The sequence below is a fragment of the Oncorhynchus nerka genome, linkage group LG19 (assembly GCF_034236695.1).
Source record: "Oncorhynchus nerka isolate Pitt River linkage group LG19, Oner_Uvic_2.0, whole genome shotgun sequence".
NCBI lineage: Eukaryota > Metazoa > Chordata > Actinopteri > Salmoniformes > Salmonidae > Oncorhynchus > Oncorhynchus nerka.
The window spans coordinates 27447225-27459270 of NC_088414.1; the positions used below are offsets into that span (position 1 = coordinate 27447225).

General features: G+C 45.5%; 1 pseudogene; it reads left to right on the top strand.

Annotated features, from left to right (window-relative positions):
• Positions 1-12046, top strand: part of LOC115117698 (neuroligin-2-like) — a 104080-nt pseudogene that overhangs the window by 22525 nt on the left and 69509 nt on the right.

Sequence of the window (12046 nt, forward strand, 5' to 3'; positions counted from 1 at the left end):
CTAGTTAAAATATGGGAACATGTCTGTTGTGGCAGCTCAAGGACAATATGTACACTAATGTTTCAAGTTTTGGGTTCACTTAAAAATCTCCTTGTTTTTAAAAGAAAATCACATTTTTCTCTCCGTTACAATAACATCAAATTGATCAGAAATACAGTGTAGACATTGTTAATGTTGTAAATGACTATTGTAGCTGGAAACAGCTGATTTTTTAATGGGATATCTACATAGACATAGAGAGGCCTATATCAGCAACCATCACTCCAGTGTTCCAATGGCACGTTGTGTTAGCTAATCCAAGTTTATCATTTTAAAAGGCTAATTGATCATTAGAAAAACCCCATGCAATTATGTTAGCAGAGCTGAACACTGTTGTGCTATGATTAAAGAAGCAATAAAACTGGCCTTCTTTAGACTAGTTGAGTATCTGGAGCATCAACATTTGTGGGTTCGATTACAGGCTCAAAATGGCCAGAAACAAAGAACTTTCTTCTGAAACTCATCAGTCGTTTCTTGTTCTGAGAAATGAAGGCTATTCTCTAAGGAGAAATTGCCAAGAAACTGAAGATCTCGTACCAGGCTGTGTACTACTCCCTTCACAGAACAGCGCAAACTTGCTCTAACCAGAATAGAAAGAGGAGTGGGAGGCCTGAGCAAGAGGACAAGTACATCCAATTTGTAAGTCGCTCTGGATAAGAGCGTCTGCTAAATGACTTAAATGTAAATGTAAATGTACATTAGAGTGTCTAGTTTGAGAAACAGACGCCTCAACTGGCAGCTTCATTAAATAGTACCCACAAAACACCAGTCTCGACATGCTGGCCTTCTAGACAGAGTTGCAAAGAAAAGACATATCTCAGACTGGCCAATAAAAATAAAATATTAAGATGGACAAAAGAACACAGACACTGGACAGAGGAACTCTGCCTAGAAGGTCAGCATCCCGTAGTCACCTCTTCACTGTTGACGTTGAGACTGTTGTTTTGTGAGTACTATTTAATGAAGCAGCCAGTTGAAGACATGTGATGTGTCTGTTTCTCAAACTAGACACTCTAATGTATTTGTCCTCTTGCTCAGTTGTGCATCGGGGCCTCCACTCCTCTTTCTATTCTCGTTAGAGCCAGTTGTGCTGTTCTGTGATGGAAGTAGTACACAGTGTTGCATGACATCTTCAGTTTCTTGGCAATTTCTCACATGGAATAGCCTTCATTTCTCAGAACAAGAATAGACTGACAAGTTTCAGACGAAATTTCTTTGTTCCTGGCCATCTTAAAACATACTTAAAACAGCTACTGTCAATGTTGTGTCTCTCTTTCCAAACACAGACCCACTAACTTACTATGACCTCTGACCTTTGTGTGTACCCAGGTGTGGCGTGTTGGCTGTGGAAGCTGTCAGTCTGCAGCTGGCCTATCAGGAGCTCTCAGGAGGATGGACCAGAACAGACAGTCTATCTGAGGATGCCTCCCGTCCCTCCCCCTCTCTACACCTGCTCTCTCGCCTCTCACACTATGCTAGGAAAACACACTCTACACCTCTGATTTTGACCAAACCCCCCACCCCTCCCAATACCTTCTTTCTCCCAGTATCTCCAATAACCTACTAATTTCAGGGTATTTGGAGGTCCTTTCTTCACTCTTTGCTGTCCACGAGTGAACTCATATTTAGTTTGTTGGGCAGAAGACCGGAGGACATGTCCTTCTTCCCTGAGAGTGGCCCCAGACGTCCGGGGCCCAGTGGGATGCGGCGCTCCAGCCCCCGCAGGATGTCTGACCCGTGTCTGGTGTGGCTCCTGGGCCTGGCCCTCCGCCTGGCACTGTCCTCCTGCCAGCGGGCCGACCTCAGCGGGAAACACCCCATGGTCACCACGGGCTACGGCAAGCTGCGCGGCGTCAGGAAGGAACTCAACAACGAGATCCTGGGACCCGTGGAGCAGTACCTGGGCGTGCCCTACGCCACCCCGCCCATCGGCGAGCGCCGCTTCCAGCCCCCAGAGGCGCCAGGCTCCTGGCAGGAGATCCGCAACGCCACCCAGTTTGCCCCCGTGTGCCCGCAGAATGTACACGGGGTGCTGCCTGAAATAATGCTGCCGGTGTGGTTCACTGACAACCTGGACGCTGCAGCAGGCTACGTTCAGAACCAGAGTGAGGACTGTCTATACCTCAATGTCTATGTGCCCACTGAGGATGGTGAGTCCAGCTCCTGTTCCATCTCTCAGGCCAGATTACACTTCAAGTCAGGCAGGCAGGCTGGGGCTAACTGTTACAGTCTAGTGGAGCTTTTGCTGTAGGCTCTGGGGATTAAGATGTCTCCTCAGTGTGTGTCAGATAGGACAGGATGTGAAGTAAGAAAGGTATGGAGTAGGTTTATTTAAGTCTTGGGGTAAATTACCCCATTCACACCTCTGAGGTATCACTAATAATCTTGTGTTTCGTCTCAGCTTGAGAAGCAGGTCCTTCTTGGTCATCTCCTATTATGATCTTTCCTGATGCCTCGTCACTTTACCCTGCCTTTATGTACATATCTACCTCAAATACCTCATACCCTGCATTGATCTGGTACTGCTACTGCCTGTATATAGCTCCATTCTTGTGTATTTTTTATTCCTCTTGTTACTATTTTTATATTTGTATTATTATTTGTATTTTTGTTCAACTCTGCATCATTGGGAAGGGCTTGTAAGTAAGCATTTCAAGGTAAACACCTGTTGTATTGTGATAAATAACATTTTATTTGATCTCACCCAAGAGTAAGACAGTAGTGTGTAAAATAAGGGCGTTTGTTTTTCATCCCCCTCAACTGTTTTATGCCACAGAGCAACTGGTATTTGGTCCCAACAAGACGGAATGCTATTGACGCATCTTCATAGAGTGGTATCATTTGGATCATTAAGTCAGGAGATTGTTATCAGAGACGCAAGGGCTCTTGACCTGTGCCAATAAACACCCATGAGATTACCAAAGAATAGAAGCACTTACACTTACGTCAGTCTCGATCACTGCTCAGTCTTTTGTTCGGCCAGAGTGTTGATTTGCATACCGTGCTGTGGTACTGTCAGAGCAAAGGATGCTTTTATCCCGATAACTTCTACTCATTAGCTGCAGTCTATAGTGAAGCTTCATGCTTTGTTTCAAGTGTACTCTAAGGTCAAAAAGGGACCGTGTTTGTTAGCAATGCTACTCCCGCTCCTCTGTGAAGGACACCACAGTTCACTGCTGTGTCCACATGTTGTTGAACAAGTATATTTACACGTAGCTTGAGGATTGTTGAGGCATTTCAATAAGGAAATGGAAATGTAGAAACACAAAAGAAACGTTCAGTCTGGGCGACGGACAACAATAAATCTATGCCACAGTATTAAAAGAAAAAACATGTCCCTCCAATGGAACAAATAGATGAATCGTATGTATACACCAGAGAATCTATATTGTCCGACTCTGGGCTGTGTTTGTTGGGCTGTGTTTGTTGGGCTGTGTTTGTTGGGCTGTGTTTGTTGGGCTGTGTTTGTTTCTCCATTGTGGGCTCGGAAAACAATATTAGCACACGCCTGTTCTAATATATTTTGCACATACTTGTGAGACTTCTAGGTTTAGCATTTGCATACTGTATATGGGATTTGTATCTCCATTTTAGGCTGCCCGGTGGGCTTGCATGTTAAGTGCATTCAGTCCTGAGAATTTCAGCTGTGCTCCTGGAATCCTTTGTGAACTGAATCTCACTGAAGCTGAGTATAGGCTATTATCAGATTTCAGGCAGTGTTGCCAGTTTGTTTTTGGAGTTAACCCATTTAATACGCCATTTATATCACTCATATTGAATTATTTTCAAGACCATCTCACCAACACACACAAACAAACACACACACTCAGAAATGAAATTCCTTTCCTGAAGGTCATACTTTAGGTATGAAATGTTAACATGCACCGCTCAGTAAGCAGTAACAGTGAACCTAGGATCAGGTTGAGAGACTTTTCCTATGTTCCAGATGATATGTCATCTCCTGAGTTGTCATGGAGGTTACACCTCTGTAGCGTGTCATAATTGGTGGACCCATAGCATTGCTGCAATGGAGTGCCTTGAACCAATCATTTCATGAAGAAGGGCTTGCCTCAGCAGATCTGCCCGTTTCCATCTGCACTGAGCAGCGTTGTGACATGTGTCTGCTGAGCTCTGATTACATGCTATGTGACAGAACTTTACTGCTGAAGATTGACCTAGTAATTAGTACAATCGGTAAGATGTCCTGCAGATCAACGTTTTTCTTTCTTCAATTAATGATATACAACTGCCTTTAAAAAAATAAAAATAAAAATGCACCTTTATTTAACCAGGGAGGCCAGTTGAGAACAAGTTCTCATTTACAACTGCGACCTGGCCAAGATAGAGCAAAGCAGTGTGACAAAAACAACAACACAGAGTTACACATGGGATTGTACAGTGTGTGCAAATGTAGCAAGATTAGACCTTACCCTATCATAACCCAAAGCAGTGTTGAGGCTGCTGTTGGGTTGAACAACTGACTCTGGATTGTGGCTTTAAGGAGAGAGAACGAGTATTTAGCTACATTCTGTATTTGATCCTAACATTGATTTATTTTTCACTCATTGAAGGCATAAAGGAACATAACAGTGTTACTTCAATATTCAACCCATTTGGAAAGAGGAGGATTTCAATTTGTTTTAGATATGTTCTTTATTCAGTGTAGCTAATTAGCAGGTGGTTTTGAACATAAGCCACACACACACACGCACATGCACACACACTTTACTGACTCACAAAACCTTACTCCACATGGAATTACCATAGATATGTTGATCCCCTGGACTATTGTATGGATATGAAGTACTGTTACACTGACCTCACACTATAGACCTTTTTATAGAACTAGCTAAGTTCATTTGAAGTCTTTAGTGTTATGGCAGTAATACAGGGCATTCGGAAAGTATTCAGACCACTTGACTTTTTCCACATTTTGTTCCGTTGCAGCCTTATTCTAAAATGGATTAAATAAAACATTTTCCTCATCAATATACACACAATACCCCATAATGACAAAGTGAAAATAGGTTGTTAGAAATATTTGCAAATTTAAAAAACATTACATTCAGACCCTTTCCTATGAGACTTGAAATTCAGCTCAGGTGCATCCTGTTTCCATTGATCATCCTTGAGATGTTTCTACAACTTGATTGGAGTTCACCTGTGGTAAATTCAATTGATTGGACATGATTTGGAAAGGCACACACCTGTCCATACAGGGTCTCACAGTTGACAGTGCATTTCAGAGCAAAAACCAAGCCATAAGGTCGAAGGAATTGTCCGTAGAGCTCCGAGACAGGATCGTGTCGAGGCACAGATCTGGGGAAGGGTACCAAAACATTTCTGCAGCATTGAAGGTCCCCAAGAACACAGTGTTCTCCATTATTCTTAAATGGAAGAAGCTTGGAACCATCAAGACTTTACCTAGAACTGGCCGGACAGCCAAACTGAGAAAAACCTGATGGTCATTCTGACAGCGCTCCAGAGTTCCTCTGTGGAAATGGTAGAACTTTTCCAGAAGGACAACCATCTCTGCAGCACTCCAGTAACCAGACGGAAGCCACTCCTCAGTAAAAGGCACATCAAATGACAGCCTGCTTGAAGTTTACCAAAGGCACCTAAAGGACTCTCAGATCATGAGAAACAAGATTCTCTGGTCTAATGAAACCAAGATTGGCCTGAATGAAAAGTCTGGAGGAAACCTGGCACCATCCCTACGATGAAGCATGGTGGTGGCAGCGTCCTTCTGTGGACGTTTTTATGTTTATAAGCAGCAGGGACTGGGAGACTAGTCAGGATTGAGTGATAGATGATCAGAGCAAAGTACAGAGAGATACTTGATGAAAACCTGCTCCAGAGCGCTCAGGACCTCAGATTGGGGCGAAGGTTCACCTTCCAACAGGACAATGACCCTAAGCACAAAGCCAAGACAACGTAGAAGCAGTGGTGTAAAAAGTACCCAACTGTCATACTTGAGTAAAAGTAAATATACCTTAATTCATAGAAAATTACTCAAGTAAAAATGAAAGTCACACAGTAAAATACTACTTGAGTAAAAGTCCAAGTATTTGGTTTTAAATATACTTAAGTATCAAAAAGTAAAACTATAAATAATAAAAATGTCCTTATATTAAGCAAACCAGGCAGCACAATTTTCTTGTTTTTGAAATTTACGGATAGCCAGGGGCACACTTCAACACTCAGACATAATTTACAAACAAAGCATTTGTGTTTAGTGAGTCCGCTAGATCAGAGGCGTAAGGGATGACCTGGGATGTTCTCTTGATATGTGTGTGAATTGGACCATTTTCTGTCCTGCTAAGCATTTAAAATTTACATTTACATTTACATTTAAGTCATTTAGCAGACGCTCTTATCCAGAGCGACTTACAAATTGGTGCATTCACCTTATGACCTCCAGTGGAACAGTAGTGCATCTAAATCTTTTCAGGGGGAGGGGGGGTGAGAGGGATAACTTTATCCTATCCTAGGTATTCCTTAAAGAGGTGGGGTTTCAGGTGTCTCCGGAAGGTGGTGATTGACTCCGCTGTCCTGGCGTCGTGAGGGAGTTTGTTCCACCATTGGGGGGCCAGAGCAGCGAACAGTTTTGACTGGGCTGAGCGGGAACTGTACTTCCTCAGTGGTAGGGAGGCGAGCAGGCCAGAGGTGGATGAACGCAGTGCCCTTGTTTGGGTGTAGGGCCTGATCAGAGCCTGGAGGTACTGAGGTGCCGTTCCCCTCACAGCTCCGTAGGCAAGCACCATGGTCTTGTAGCGGATGCGAGCTTCAACTGGAAGCCAGTGGAGGGAGCGGAGGAGCGGGGTGATGTGAGAGAACTTGGGAAGGTTGAACACCAGACGGGCTGCGGCGTTCTGGATGAGTTGTAGGGGTTTAATGGCACAGGCAGGGAGCCCAGCCAACAGCGAGTTGCAGTAATCCAGACGGGAGATGACAAGTGCCTGGATTAGGACCTGCGCCGCTTCCTGTGTGAGGCAGGGTCGTACTCTGCGGATGTTGTAGAGCATGAACCTACAGGAACGGGCCACCGCCTTGATGTTAGTTGAGAACGACAGGGTGTTGTCAGGATCACGCCAAGGTTCTTAGCGCTCTGGGAGGAGGACACAATGGAGTTGTCAACCGTGATGGCGAGATCATGGAACGGGCAGTCCTTCCCGGGAGGAAGAGCAGTTCCGTCTTGCCGAGGTTCAGCTTGAGGTGGTGATCCGTCATCCACACGGATATGTCTGCCAGACATGCAGAGATGCGATTCGCCACCTGGTCATCAGAAGGGGGAAAGGAGAAGATTAATTGTGTGTCGTCTGCATAGCAATGATAGGAGAGACCATGTGAGGTTATGACAGAGCCAAGTGACTTGGTGTATAGCGAGAATAGGAGAGGGCCTAGAACAGAGCCCTGGGGACACCAGTGGTGAGAGCACGTGGTGTGGAGACGGATTCTCGCCACGCCACCTGGTAGGAGCGACCTGTCAGGTAGGACGCAATCAGCGTGGGCCGCGCCGGAGATGCCCAACTCGGAGAGGGTGGAGAGGAGGATCTGATGGTTCACAGTATCGAAGGCAGCCGATAGGTCTAGAAGGATGAGAGCAGAGGAGAGAGAGTTAGCTTTAGCAGTGCGGAGCGCCTCCGTGATACAGAGAAGAGCAGTCTCAGTTGAATGACTAGTCTTGAAACCTGACTGATTTGGATCAAGAAGGTCATTCTGAGAGAGATAGCGGGAGAGCTGGCCAAGGACGGCACGTTCAAGAGTTTTGGAGAGAAAAGAAAGAAGGGATACTGGTCTGTAGTTGTTGACATCGGAGGGATCGAGTGTAGGTTTTTTTCAGAAGGGGTGCAACTCTCGCTCTCTTGAAGACGGAAGGGACGTAGCCAGCGGTCAGGGATGAGTTGATGAGCGAGGTGAGGTAAGGGAGGAGGTCTCCGGAAATGGTCTGGAGAAGAGAGGAGGGGATAGGGTCAAGCGGGCAGGTTGTAGGGCGGCCGGCCGTCACAAGACGAGATTTCATCTGGAGAGAGAGGGAGAAAGAGGTCAGAGCACAGGGTAGGGCAGTGTGAGCAGAACCAGCGGTGTCGTTTGACTTAGCAAACGAGGATCGGATGTCGTCGACCTTCTTTTCAAAATGGTTGACGAAGTCATCTGCAGAGAGGGGGAGGAGGGGGAGGAGGATTCAGGAGGGAGGAGAAGGTTGCAAAGAGCTTCCTAGGGTTAGAGGCAGATGCTTGGAATTTAGAGTGGTAGAAAGTGGCTTTAGCAGCAGAGAGAGAAGAGGAAAATGTAGAGAGGAGGGAGTGAAAGGATGTCAGGTCCGCAGGGAGGCGAGTTTTCCTCCATTTCCGCTCGGCTGCCCGGAGCCCTGTTCTGTGAGCTCGCAATGAGTCGTCGAGCCACGGAGCGGGAGGGGAGGACCGAGCCGGCCTGGAGGATAGGGGACATAGAGAGTCAAAGGATGCAGAAAGGGAGGAGAGGAGGGTTGAGGAGGCAGAATCAGGAGATAGGTTGGAGAAGGTTTGAGCAGAGGAAGAGATGATAGGATGGAAGAGGAGAGAGTAGCGGGGGAGAGAGAGCGAAGGTTGGGACGGCGCGATACCATCCAGTAGGGGCAGTGTGGGAAGTGTTGGATGAGAGCGAGAGGGAAAAGGATACAAGGTAGTGGTCGGAGACTTGGAGGAGTTGCAACGAGGTTAGTGGAAGAACAGCATCTAGTAAAGATGAGGTCGAGCGTATTTCCTGCCTTGTGAGTAGGGGGAAGGTGAGAGGGTGAGGTCAAAAGAGGAGAGGAGTGGAAAGAAGGAGGCAGAGAGGAATGAGTCAAGGTAGGCGTGGGGAGGTTAAAGTCGCCCAGAACTGTGAGAGGTGAGCCGTCCTCAGGAAAGGAGCTTATCAAGGCATCAAGCTCATTGATGAACTCTCCGAGGGAACCTGGAGGGCGATAAATGATAAGGATGTTAAGCTTGAAAGGGCTGGTAACTGTGACAGCATGGAATTCAAAGGAGGCGATAGACAGATGGGTAAGGGGAGAAAAGAGAATGACCACTTGGGAGAGATGAGGATCCGGTGCCACCACCCCGCTGACCAGAAGCTCTCGGGGTGTGCGAGAACACGTGGGCAGACGAAGAGAGAGCAGTAGGAGTAGCAGTGTTGTCTGTGGTGATCCATGTTTCCGTCAGTGCCAAGAAGTCGAGGACTGGAGGGAGACATAGGCGGAGATGAACTCTGCCTTGTTGGCCGCAGATCGGCGGTTCAGAGGCTACCGGAGACCTGGAACTCCACGTGGGTCGTGCGCGCTGGGACCACCAGATTAGGGTGGCGCGGCCACGCGGTGTGGAAGCGTTTGTATGGTCTGTGCAGAGAGGAGAGAACAGGGATAGACAGACACATAGTTGACAGGCTACACAGGCTACGCTAATGCAAAGGAGATTGGAATGACAAGTGGACTACACGTCACGAGTGTTCAGAGAGTTAAGCTACGTAGCAAGAATCTTATTGACTAAAATGATTAAAATGATACAGTACTGCTGAAGTAGGCTAGCTGGCAGAGGCTGCGTTGTTGACTAAGTAGGCTAGTGGCATTGGCTGCGTTGTTGACACTACACTAATCAAGTCGTTCCGTTGAGTGTAATAGTTTCTACTGTGCTGCTATTCAGGGCTAGCTGGCTAGCTAGCAGTGTTGATTACGTTACGTTGCGTTAAAAGAACGACAATAGCTGGCTAACTAACCTAGGAAGTCGCTCCAGGCTACACAATTATCTTTGATACAAAGACGGCTGTGTAGCTAGCTATGTAGCTAGCTACGATCAAACAAATCAAGCCGTTGTACTGTAATGAAATGAAATGAAAAATGTGATACTACCTGTGGAGCGAAGCGAAATACGGACCCGGATTGTTGAGTGCAGAAGTTCTGTTCGGTAGGCGTTGGCTAGCTGTTGGCTAGCTAGCAGAGTCTCTATGTTAAGGGCGACATAAAACTACACACTCTAAACTACACAATTATCTTGGGTACGAAGACAGCAAAGACAACTATGTAGCTAGCTAACACTACACGAATCAAGTCGTTCAGTTGAGTGTAATAGTTGTGCTGCTAATCGGTAATGAATATAAAGAGTAAGAAAGTAAAGAGTAAGAAATATAAAGAGTAAAGTAAAGTACTGATACCCCAAAAACTACTTAAGTAGTAATTTAAAGTATTTTTACTTAAGGAATTTACCTCACCGTGCAGGAGTGGCTTTGGGACAAGATTCTGAATGTCCTTGAGTGGCCCAGCCAGTCCAGATTTGAACACGATCAAACATCTCTGGATAGACCTGAAAATAGCTTTGCAGTGACGCTCCCATTCCAACCTGACAGTGTTTGAGAGGATCTGCAGAGAATAATGGGAGAAACTCCCCAAATCCAGGTGTGCCAAGCTTGTAGCGTCATACCCAAGAAGACTCATGGCTGTAATCGCTGCCAAAGTTGCGTCAACATAGTACTGAGTAAAGGGTCTGAATACTTATGTAAATGTGATATTTCCGTTTTTTATTTTTTATAAATGTGCAAACATTTCTAAAAACCTGTTATTGCTACATCATTATGTGGTATTGTGTGTAGATTAGTGAGGGGGATAAATATATGTTATCCCTTTTAGAATAAGGCTGTAATGTAACAAAATGTGGAAAAGGTGAAGGGGTCTGAATACTTTCTGAATGCACCGTTTATTGGGCTTTGCTTCACCCCGTGATATATCAAATCCCAGCTCACACAGTGTAGAATAACCAATAGGCTGGTAGTCTAGTGGTTAAGAGGTCACCGGAAGGTCACTGATTCGAATCCCTGAGCCGACTAGGTGAAAAATCTGTTGATGTGTCCTTGAGCAAAGCACTTATTAACCTTAATTGCTCCTGTAAGTCGCTCTGGATAAGAGCGTCTGCTAAATGACTAAAACGTTTTTTTTTTAAATGCTACATTCTACATTTAGCCAACATGCATATTTCACTCTGTATGAGGTGTTTATAACAGAGAATTACAGCGTTGCAATCCCATTGTAATGTCTCCTCAGCAGCAATACATTGCGAAGGATGTGACATCACCGTCCACCAGGCCATGTCTTGGCAGCATTACAAATTCATTTCCGTTTTGATCCGATCAATATGTTCCACAGCCAAACAAAAAGATGGTGACTGCTCAGTAGTCATTTGAAGCTCCAGAGTATAATGTCAATGCAGATTGGGATGGTGATGTGTGGGGTGGTGGAGGAGTGGACTGATATGAACATAATAAACAAATAAATAAATAGAATATGACACTACAGAAGAACCATTGTGTCAATTGTCTTTGATGCAAGAACAAACCTCAAACAAATGATTTTATTTTTGCTATCCCAGCAGCCCTTGATCTGGTGAAAATTGGATCAGGATTGTTCTGCTGGGGAAATGAGAGGTCTTTGAGTACAGTACTGTAGCTAGCTCTTTCATAGCGCACAGCAACACCACAGTTAATTAGCCCAGAAACTAACGGTTTGTCTAATTCCATTTACACAAAAGGGGGGGATGCCTTTGAAAGCGAGCGTCTTTGGGCTGGCATGGAAAACGAGGGGCACCAAAAACACTGCTGGAATCTGCCTCGTCCTGGCCATCGGAAATGTTCCATCCTGTTGGTTAATTGCGTTTAATCATTTTGTTAAGTGAGGCAGCACCTTGAACACTGAACAGTATATAAACAGGGCCGTGTGAGTTAAGTTGTACATCTTGTCTAAGTACTGGAGAGGAGGGGGAGAGATTGCTGTATACCATTATGTCACGTTGAGGTGGTGTATCCTGCTTGTGAGGAAAACTGAGTGTGTGTGATTTGGTTATTCCCAAGGCTACAGGAGTGCCTGTCTGTGAGAGAGAGTGTTTTTTACATGTGACTTGTGTTCTTGTCAAAGTCTGTCACTTATTGTTAGGGTCACTGCTCACACAGGCCTGTTGCTGTCCCTGTGTGTTACTTCCTGTTTGCTTATTTGTGTGTGAGA